At 40.7% G+C, this 11,705-nt stretch overlaps 1 long non-coding RNA gene across 2 annotated transcripts; it reads left to right on the forward strand.

Moving 5' to 3' along the window:
* Window positions 1–1,400: 1,400 nt before the first annotated feature.
* Window positions 1,401–11,226, forward strand: LOC130571690 (uncharacterized). Of its 2 annotated transcripts, none has more exons than XR_008965110.1 (3): window positions 1,401–4,682; window positions 6,986–7,171; window positions 7,286–11,226. It is a non-coding gene; the product is annotated as an uncharacterized LOC130571690 (long non-coding RNA). The 2 variants fall into 2 exon arrangements; XR_008965111.1 differs by having other exon boundaries at window positions 6,989–7,171.
* Window positions 11,227–11,705: the final 479 nt, after the last annotated feature.

The following is an 11,705-nucleotide window of genomic DNA, read 5'->3' on the forward strand; positions in this document are numbered from 1 at the left end:
ACAGCTGTTATCATACGCCGTATCATATCATATATTAGTTATGAACACAAATACAAGAGTGAAGTGGTTAAATATGACCAATTGAATGAACTTTTATTTACAATCGTGTTCTGAAGAGAACGGAAGGAGAGAATCAGACGGAATGAAAAAGGTAAAACCTCATTTGATTTGATTACAGACAATTAACCAAAAACTTTGGAAACTTTGTAAAACAAATGTAAAAATAAAACACGCTTGTTGTGAACATTTCAATTTGACAAGGGAAAGTAAAAATATTCATGCAAACTCACACCTGAAGTGTATTTTAGAAAATAGTAAAATTGTAGAAATTGAATGTGATTTCTTTACTTCACGAGCGTGAGCTGCGATGTAGTGACTCAGTGATTTTATTTTCAGAAGTGAAAGACATTGTGAGTGATGTCAGCTGAAGAACAGGGCCTGTATTCTTAAAGCCTCTAAGAAAGCTCTTCATTTAGCTTAAAAACTTCTAGGTAGGAGTCTTCGCTTAAAAGTGATTCAGGATCAATCTGAGAGCAACACTGAGCAAGGAAAAGACAAAAACGTTTATCTTTGTGAGGAGGCGGGGCTGACCCCGTTGCTATGTCTTTTGAAGACTGTGATTGGTTGGTTGGCCAAGAAGGAGAAAAAGAGCGCTTTTAAGTATAGGGTCATTAGTTTGAAATCGCACATGTCATTTTTTTCTGTTTTACAGTACTCACGCACACACACACACACACGCACAATCGCACACACACACATATATTCTTTATATTTTATTTACCATGCTGTTAAAGTCAACGTATTTAATAGAAAATGAACAGTGACACAATAAGTCTCTGTAAGGGCTGTAAGTGTTTGTGTGATCACTGGTTGTGACGGAACCAAATCATCTCTGCAGCGCTGCATTTCTCCAGCTGCTAAATATGTTCATGTGGTGATTTCTTCTATTTCTGTCTTGGAGATGTTAGCGTGTCTCGGTCACAAACATGAACCCTGCCTGATCTCATGTGTTGTGTCTTATTAACTCACTGTCATTCAATTCAACGTCAGTTTATTTTATAGCGCTTTTATAATTTGCATTGCATCAAAGCAGCTATAGAAGAAAAGCAAGATAAACCAAAGTTGAACACAAACAAAAACAATAAATTGTCATGCATTGCAACACATTTCTTCTCACTTTTCGTGTTTCGTCCATTTTCTCTGCTGCTAAAGAAACTCTTAAGTCTCTTAAGAGTCCTCCTCGCAACTCTTAAAATTTTGGACCTTAAGAGCTCTTTTAAGGGATAAGATGCTTTATGAATGACTTTCTTCTTTACTAGGATCTTTTCTGTCATTTTAAGGGGAAACGCCCACATTTCTAGGAATTTTCTTAGAATTTTGTCACTAGGAGCAACTCTTGCGCTAAGATTTTTCATGAATACGGGCCCTGATCTTTCTCCGTCTGTAAATGGCTTTTCTCTGAAAGCATTGTAGTACAACTGTGATCACACTAATGGTCGTCAAAAACACGGTTACTAAACTTTTAATTTTGGTAAGGGAGGATCAGTTCGTGGAGACGGGGTAACCCACACCAGACGGCAGGGGCTGAATTTCAGCCATCCCAGCAGAATGCCAACAGCCTGCCATCTTCTGTCCTCCAGAATGTTGCCATGGCGAAGCCACAGGAGATGACTGATCTGAAAACAGATGAGCTTGTGTTATTGGAGATTCCCGAAGAGACACGGATACGACGACAAAGCCCAGTTTAAAGAGTTCACTTACACAGAGATGTAGGATCATTTATAGCTCTCGGGGTCTGTTCGTGATCGAGGAGGATTCGTTTAAATATACCTGGCAACACATTTAGATTTCAGCATGCCTCAATTATTTCTCTTATACAGCAATACTGCGAATTTAAATGAAAAATGAAACTTATTTAAAATCTATTTCTCTCCATGAAATAGACTTTTGTACATATTAAACCAATGAGACCATATTTAATGTTCAGGTTTAATAAAGGATTTTAACACAGATGGCTGCAGACGAACGGAGATTTCAGCAGTATGACTTCATGGCTCATTATCAGCACTTCAGACGGCCAGGAATGATTGACTTTGCTCGACTCCACTGGACTCGTGTTGGTCTCGGGAGATGACTGCAGGAGAAACCGGATCCACAGCTGACAGAGCAGGAAACCCTGACGCCGAGCGATGATGTCATCAGTGTTCTGTCATGAGTCTCAGCCGCTGCTCGTCGTGAGCGCACACAAATCACTTTACACAAGATTACATTGTAAGAACAATGATTCAATGTTTTCCAAACCCACAGCTGAATGATATTTCTCAGGGGTTTCTCTTTCACAGCTCAGGAGAATTAATGGAGTTCTCGGTCAGTTACGGTCAGTTTATTGCTTAAGAAGTGAGAAATGGAGCCTTTATAGTTCAAATTTGTGTGTTCAAATATATTTTCCTGTCAATATATTTGATCATTTATGATTTATTTAAAAACATATCGACTTTATTAATGTATTTAAATTTTACAATATATTGAATAATAAGGAATTGTCACTTTTTATATATTGAAAAACATAAGCACTTGGTTACAATGTATGGAAATGTTTTATTTAATATATTGCATAGGCTTATTTTTCCAGTATATTTCTGTTTATGTTTGCATGTGTTTATGTGTGAATTTGAGTGTTTGCCTTTTCTTGTTTTCTTGTTTTTTGTGTGTGTGCGCGTGTGTGCGTGCGTGTGCGTGCGTGCGTGCGTGCGTGTGTGTGTGTGTGTGTGTGTGTGTGTGTGTGTGTGTGTGTGTGTTTGTTTGTTTGTTTAGGTGCGTGTCAGTGTGTGTTTGACAGTATTCCAGATGATTCCAGATGTGTTTGTGAGCAGCTGATATCAGAACAGAACATGTTGTGAATAACATCATCATGTGTCAGGTACACTGCAGTTTTAAAAGGCGTTTAAGGGCATCAGAGAGTTTGTGTCAGATCATGTAAGAGTTTTGATTGATTGGTCAGGTGTGTGATGAACGTCTCTCTGTGTGTCCTCTGGCCGTCTGTCTCTTCATCAGTGGAACTGAGTCGATATATCAGCGTGACATGCAGCTCCGCAGGAAAGCATCGCATGCGGCCAAACAACCTGATTTAATTAAGAGCCGCCGTAAAAATCACGGTTTCACAGAATATTTTCATTCTGGAATAGACTTTAATGTATGTAGAGTATTACCCGTGAGGTTTGACCGCAGCATTGAGAGGAGATGTCAGAGATTCACACAGCAGGTTCATCACATTCTGTGTGTGTGTGTGTGTGTGTGTGTACTGATATTCATCACTGTGTGAGGACCTAACGTCCCCACAAAGATAGTAATGCCAGTAGATTTTGGCCTTGTGGGGTCCCCATGAGGCAAAACAAATGATAAATCATACAGAATTATATTTATTGAAAATTAAAAAACGTAGAAAGGTTTGTGTGAGTATTAGGTTTACGTGTTGGGGTGTAATATGGAATGTTCCCATAAAACATGGAAACCAGTGTGTGTGTGCGTGCGTGCGTGCGTGCGTGCCTGCGTGTGTTTGTGATGATAGTGTCCAGCTGTAGGACACCACAGAGAAGTTTGTTATCCTAACTGTCTCGACCTTTGACCCTCCTGTTTGCTGGAATTTCATGTTGCGAATAAAATAAAAACAGCAGCTGTAGTTTATTTCCCCAACTCAGTGAAAGTTGAGTTTACGCTGGCTGATATTCAAAGGTCATTCTCTCTTTCTCAATGCTCTAAATATAGTGGAATAATACAGCAAACATTAACAGAACATTTGCTGTGTCTGAAACCGCTCCCTCGCTCACTCCTTCACTACTCCCTATAGAGCCGATGACATTTGAGTCCACTACATGTGGAAGAAATGAATGAAAATGAGATTTCGGACACTGACGTATAAAGCCTGCATCTGAGAGTCCTGTCCCAGAAGTTCATAATTAACACAACGATTCGCTTATATTACACCTGTCTGGCTTTGTGGATTGTTTTATACAAATACTCAAATTCATTTTCACTTGATTTGTCCCGTTTATTGTATCAGTTTAAAATAAAGAGAACAAAACAACCCTCACATTTATTTGCAGGCATGCTTATGTATCACGTTTAATACAATTATTTTATATATTTAAAATAAAACACCAGTGTTTATGTAATAAGTGTGTATGATCACACATTCGTGGCATTAACGGTCACTCTCCACCAGCTGATTCTAATCAAGCTGTCCTCTCGTGTTGCAAAGTGGGAAATAATGAATGAGCGAGTGTACATAGGATGTGCACTCAACAGCAGAGTGCATTGTGGGTAAAAAGAGTGAACGAATGTAGGGAATGAAGTTCACTCAGGTTTCGCACACCGCTACAGAATGGCGGACACCCGATATAGTGCACTATATAGGAGATAGGGAGCGGTTTCAGACACAGCTATGCACTCTTCTCCCCTGTCATGCTCACAGCTCTAGGTAGAGATGATTGGCTTCCCTTGGGGCAGCGGATGTGTTTTCTCCCCCTGAGTGTAAACGCGGAAGTGGCCGTGCATCGAGTGTATCGTCTTTTCACAGGAGAATCGTTTGACAAACATGTAAACTGAAGTGTGACATCTACTGTCCCGGAGGTGATCGAGTCTCACACAGTCAGAAAAACTCCATCATGACATCAGAAACACAGGTGAGTTCAGGACTGATGATGTGTTTTGCATTAACTGAACACCGGTAAAAAAAAAAGTGTTTTAGCTAAAGCCCCCCTAAAATATTGTGGGTAATTATGTAATCTGTACAAGAATTCGAGATCGCTTTCTAGTCCCCTTTAAAACTCTTATTATGAAAACGGCGGCTGGCTGCGTTATTTGAGCGCGTTCTATAGTTCACGCAGCAGCACGAGTGGAGTGCCCGTCATAAGAAGAGTACAAGGTGTGTGCATTAACATGACATCTGCATCTTTGTTATAAATGCAGCTTACATAATATGATGCGGGAGCGACACAAGAGCCTTTCCCATCCACTGTAAAACGTTTTGTCTGCGTTCACCCCTCGTTAACTAACGTTAGTTGTTTAAGTTACCAACAGCGAAATGAAAGCACTTCACACCAATGACGGCATACTTTAGAAAAAGATCATGGTGATATTGTAGCACAGAATGTGTCATTCGTGATGATGTGCTGTTTTGTTTTTCTGCACCTACCACTTAAAACTACACACCAGCAGTCACTTTCGTTGAACAGCTAAAATCCGTCTGTTTATGCGTCCATACAGTCATCGCGTTTTAAATCATAAATGCTCAAACAAGGTGAATAAGTGATTAGTTCTTGGAAACACTGTTCGTACATGCGTATGTCATTCACGCGTCAGTGCGGTCTGAAGTGAATGTGCTGCCGATCACTGAACAGAGTAGACACAGAGAGATAGATACTTATATACTTTTATTTTATCTTAATCTATATTTGTGCATGTTTATATTACATTTTTCTGTGATTTGGCAATGTAAACATTTGTTTTATCATGCCAATAAAGCTTCTTTGAGTCTTGAATCTTGAGAGGCGGTAAAAACTCGCTCTCGCGGGGCAACAGAAGTGAAGCAGGTCTGCGTCGGTATACCTCTGCCTCTACATATTATGATCAAATATATTGTGTATTTTGTATAAATTGTATATTGCGAGACTAACCCCCACCAAAAAAAAGGGACCCCGATAAGACTTGATTCAATTCGATTGTGTGTGTGTGTGTGCGTGCGTGCGTGCGTGCGTGTNGTGCGTGTGTGTGTGCGTGTGCGTGCGTGTGTGCACGTGTGTGTGTGTGTGTGTGTGTGTGTGTGCGTGCGTGTGTGTGTGTTCATGTTTGTATATCCCGGTGGGGACTTAAACCTGAATACACACCAACACATGGGGACTCGTGTCACTGTGGGGACCAAAATTGAGGTCCTCATGGGCACAAAAGCTTATGAATTGTACAGAACAATATTTTTTTAATCTAAAAATGCAAAAAGTGTTCTATGATCTTTAGGTTTAGGGATAGGGTTAGGGATAGGGGATAGAATATACAGTTTGTACAGTATAAAAAACATTACGCCTATGGACTGTCCCCACGGGGATAATAAACCAGACATGTGTGTGTGCGTTCATGTTTGTATATCCCGGTGGGGACCTAAACCTGAATGCACACCAACACATGGGGACTCGTGTCACTGTGGGGACCAAAATTGAGGTCCTCATGGGCACAAAAGCTTATAAATTGTACAGAACAATATTTTTTACAAATCTAAAAATGCAAAAAGTGTTCTATGATCTTTAGGTTTAGGGATAGGGTTAGGGATAGGGGATAGAATATACAGTTTGTACAGTATAAAAACATTACGCCTATGGACTGTCCCCACAGAGATAGTCAACCAGACATGTGAGTGAGTGTGTGTGTGTGTGTGTGTGTGTGCGTGCGTGCGTGCGTGCGTGCGCGCGTGTGTGTGTGCGAAGCGTGCGTGCGTGCGTGTGCGTGTGTGTGTGTGTGCGTGTGTGTGTGTGCGCAGTGGAGGGAATCACAGACAGAATCAGGCTAAGAGAACCGATTGTCTGTTCGTTGAAAAACATCACGTGGTGTGTGAGACACAGATGTCCCTGTGACTCCCGGCGCCTCACCGCTATCTGATTGGGTGTGATCCATTACCGTAACCATGGCGACCGCCCACCAAGCACCTGGAGTGATGACGCAAGCAACGCCATGACTCCTGAAGGACGGATGAGCGATAAAAATAGAAAGAGGATTAGAACACACACACACACACACTGATGGATATTAGATAGAGCCACAGGTGTGCTACTGACTGAATCCTAATGACTCTCTCTCTCTCTCATGCAGTGTCAATGTGACTTTGGAAACTCCAGCAGGGGTTTTACAGTCACCTGACACAGAAGAACTGAGATATTAACAATTGGTTCGTTTGAGCGCTTTTCTGACACAGTACTGAATGTGTGCTTTGTCACAGCAGCATCTCAGACAGATGGAGAGACGCAGACCGTGGTCCATCACCATGGCAACCGTCTCACAGATGCAACTGGATGACAGCTGCTGTTTCAGTAGGACTCCTCTTGAATTATTCCATCAAACTTTCAGCTTCATCTTCATTCTGCACGTGACGCTTTAGAGAACATTATCTCAGTTTTCTTCAAGTGTAAGTGTGTGCTGTGAAGTATTCTGCTTTTTATGAACATTTAAAGATTTAAAGCAAACAGGTACCATGTAATGTTGTGGTACATGTCTGTGTGTATTTACCACCTCTCTACAGGACTGTGTTCAATGGCGACGTTTAAAGAAAAACAAGCTTACATGAAGATTGGCATAAAAAGTTACCACAGGGAGCGAAAAAAAATCATTCTAATGAAAGTGAGACTGGATTTCGGCAGGAGGCACTGAATTGAACCGCCCTCCTCTGACCCGAAAGAGAGAGAGAGAGATCAGTTTCTCTCACTGTGTTCAGTGTAAATCCATCATGTGACACAAGCTACTGTGTGTTCAAAACCTTTTCAGTCTTCATGATAAAGCACCATTAGTTTGTGCCCTGAACGTGTAAATGTTGTTTGTCAGAGCAGTTTGGCACAGACTCAAAAGATTCATACGCTACAAAAATCATGTACTATATACCACTAGTAAACATGCATTTAGTGTTTGACGATGATTTGATGTTTAATAACAGATGTTGTGATGGTTTCCCATCGTGCCGTGTCTGACCTCATGAAACGTTCACTGTGGAAGAAAACACACACACACACACACACACACACACACACACACACACACACACACACACACACACACACAGCGAGGTTCATTATGTCCCACCGACTCACATGCTGGGCTAGTCCGCTCTTATCACAGGAGTCGTGACGTGTGATTGGTGGAGAGGATCAGGTGACCGAACGGCCTCTCGGGAGGAAAAATTCAGGTTTGCGTCTGAAGTTTCGTGTGGGGCTCGTTTTTCATTGGTTATTTATGAAGTGTGGGAACGAGAAGCTTACGGGGCGGGGAGACACACCGACGCATTGTGACCCGATAGACGACTCCAAGGATACCTGTTTCATTCCACGGAACAAACGTGCGTGTGTGTCCTCTCATGGGATTGTACAGCACATTGTGTAAACAAACTCTTTCCTCGTGTAACTCAAATACATCTCTATTCATCACAGGAGACGGCCCTCCTGCATTTAATGTCACATTCCCAAAGAGATCCCCTTCCATCTGAACCAAACATACAGTACACGTACACGTCAAGAGTAAAGACACCTTCTGTCACGTCTGAGTGATTATTAACTGCATTGTGGCATCATACATTCAATTAAAACATTATAATAAATGTTGGGTCTTTAGTAATCTGACATTATAGTCTCATTTGAAACTAGTATTATGTGCTTCTTATTTATTTGATTTACCATGTAGACGTTTAATGACCAATAGAAAGAAAACAATAACAATGAGGAAAGATCAGAAGCACACACACTCGCTCACACATACAGGACATACAGTGGTCAGTATAACACGTTTATGTAAATAGTGCATTGTTTCAATCAGTTTTACAAGAAAATACAAAATAATATTTCAAATGTAACTTATGCAATCAAATACTCTACATGACATTATTAAAACTGTATTGCCCTTATAGAAAGGTTTTTGTTTACTTTTAATAGACTAGGACATAAAAAACAGGTATCATAATGGAGCAGACATTATTAAGAACAGCAAATTATATAAGAACAGGAGTAACAGAGAGAGAGAGAGAGAGAGAGACAGAGAGAGAGAGATGGAGAGAGAGACAGAGATGGAGAGAGAGAGAGAGACAGAGAGAGAGAGAGAGATGGAGAGAGAGAGACAGAAAGAGAGAGAGAGAGAGACAGAGAGAGAGAGAGAGAGAGAGAGAGAGAGAGAGAGAGAGAGAGCAGCAGTACTGTAGGCACAGTAAACAGTGTGTCAGCATCATTACTCAACACCTGATGATTATTTACACACAAACATGCGGCTGGCAGAGATGTGGTGACGCATCAGAAAGCATCTGCTGTCTGTCTCAGAGCTCAGGGTTCCTGAGGACAAACACTGACCCCGGTTCAGTGCTAACACACTAATGTCTCGAATGAGTTTAAAACGGCTGAATCCTCCTCCTTCAGGATCAAGAGCTTTAAATGATTATTTATCGCAAATCATCACTATTCACATTGTGTGTGTGAGCGTGTGAGCTTGTAATTACACACATTCAGTGAGCTCTGGTCTACTATCCGACGAGTAAACCCAAGGTTTGGAAGTCCCCTCTGTCAGGAGACCACACACACACACACACACACACACACACACACACACACACACACATGCGTCATTTCCACATAACCACATTTCCACACAATCCGTGTAAGATTAAACACTCACTATTTTCAAGTCCAATTTAAAAACCTATTTTTATAGTTTGGCATTGAACTCTGAAAATTTGAAATTTTTCTCTCTGAAATTTTTATTTCATTTTAATCTATTTTTCTCTTATCTAATCTTACTTACAAACGTTTTAATAGTTGGTCTTTTTGATATTCTTGTATTGTATTGCTTATGCTTGTACAGCACTTTGGCGATCACTTGTTTCTTTAAAGTGCTTTATAAATAAAGTTTGACTTGACTTGACTTCAGACAGTTCAGGTTCACTGTAATCATTTGTCCCATCTGTTTCATGACACTTTTCATTTATGATCGGCGCACCTCCTGACGGTTTATGAACATCACGCTGTCTTCAAGAGACCTCGTTTAGGTTGAATTCTGAGGCACTATCACATAAATCCAGAAATCACCGTAACCTCAGTCAAAGATAAGATTTCAGAAGGAGAACGTGTGTATTATCTCCATATTTTGTGTATTTTTTGCCACAAATCATTATTAGTCGCCCTTTATGTTTGTCACTGCTTGCAAATATCTAACCAATAAAAACGTATGAGGAAGTGCTTGTCAACTCTGACAACAGCGTTTAATTTCATAAAAGTAAAGAGTTTTTTCCCATTTCATGAGAAACGGAATTTAGACATCAAGGTTTTATGAAGGACAGCGATGGTATGTGTGGACAGACGGGGGATTTCTGTTGTGTTCGAGTGTGTCTGGACTTCATGATTTGTATCTTAAAATAGATTCTCTCAGCTCTGTTGTGTGTTTGTTTGTCGAGGTCACCCGCGCCGCGTTTATCAAGACGTAGGCCAGTCATTTTCCAAGAGCCACACACAGACCTAATGACAGCTGAACACACACACACAGCCCTGTTCTCGCTTGCACGATATCACCACGGCAACACCACCACTCGATATGTTCAAGACCAATGGTGAGGGATGTTTGAGGAAACACCCACTCCGGTCTGCACACGTGATTGGCTAATGAACTTCTGTCGTTGAGAAGTCACACGAGAAACACGCTGCACGCACCACTTTAGGAAGATGACAAGAAAACTAAACGCAACACAATCTCTTATTCAAATCACCGTGGTATTATTACAGTAAAAGTGCAGTAACCAGTAGATTCGTCTGGTCTAAATCTCTTATTCACCATCAAAACCAGTTGAAATTCTTTGTGAGCGAGTTGAGACCTCAGTTCAGGATTGGGAATGTTTGGAATAGCTCCAGTGGGATATTTTCTCTTTTCCATCTGTATGTGGTGTGTGTTTAAGCTGCACAGAACCGTGAAGGGTCCAGTCCGAACGCCACACGCTTCCCTTTTGTTTTCCTGGAGTCTGTTGGTTTTCTTGTGTTGAGTTAAAGACATTGAAGTGGGTGAGATATTCTGAGGTTTCCGGAGAGAGAGCTCCACCCCAGTGATAACAGATCACGATACACAATACACACAGCCTTATTTCTCACAGGTTTCTCTTTTAGAGCTCAGGAGTTCTCACTTTAAGTATCAACTCAGTCTCAGATGTTTCTCCTAAAATTGGTTTTAAGAAAATAATATCAATCTTGACTATTCTGTTCATACTGAGATAGTATATATACAGTAGATACTTTATACTTTTATTTTTATCTTAATCTGTATTTGTGCAGAATGTTTATATTACATTTGGCAATGTAAACATTTGTTTTATCAGGCCAATAAAGCTTCTTTGAATCAAACGAGAGTGTAATCGTGTAAACACATGAAGAGTATGGAAGTGTGAATAAATGTTGATTGTTGAGGTGAAATCATCTGTGATTTGATTAAATGAGATGAGAAATGTTTGAGGTGATATTGAGATCTTCAGTAATATAATAAAACACAACAAGTCTAAACCTGGTCTACAATGTCATTGGTGTCGAAGAAAAGCAACTGAGATATTGAAGATCACATTTTTTTATTTGACTCTTTCAGCAATCCAGGAGACGGCAGAAGGGTTTAAAACTGAACCTGTGACACAAGAGACCTGAGAGAAGCTCTTCTGCAACACACCGTCTGTTATAAACCTGTAAACACACACACACACATTTAATCCCATCTGAGAGTTCAGACTACAGACACATGGGGGGGGGTAAACTCTGGGTGGTCTTGAGTTCATAAAGTTGAGATGCCAACAAAAATATAATCATCAAAAACAAAACATCTTCTGTATAGCAGCAGTGGGGTTTGGGGGGGGGTGACGGGGTCTGGATCGTGTTATTTTAAGATCACACAGTCAGATTAACACAAGACGTTCTGGAAATAGAAAAGAAACAACTGAATGC

The sequence above is a fragment of the Triplophysa rosa genome, linkage group LG20 (genome assembly GCF_024868665.1).
Source record: "Triplophysa rosa linkage group LG20, Trosa_1v2, whole genome shotgun sequence".
NCBI lineage: Eukaryota > Metazoa > Chordata > Actinopteri > Cypriniformes > Nemacheilidae > Triplophysa > Triplophysa rosa.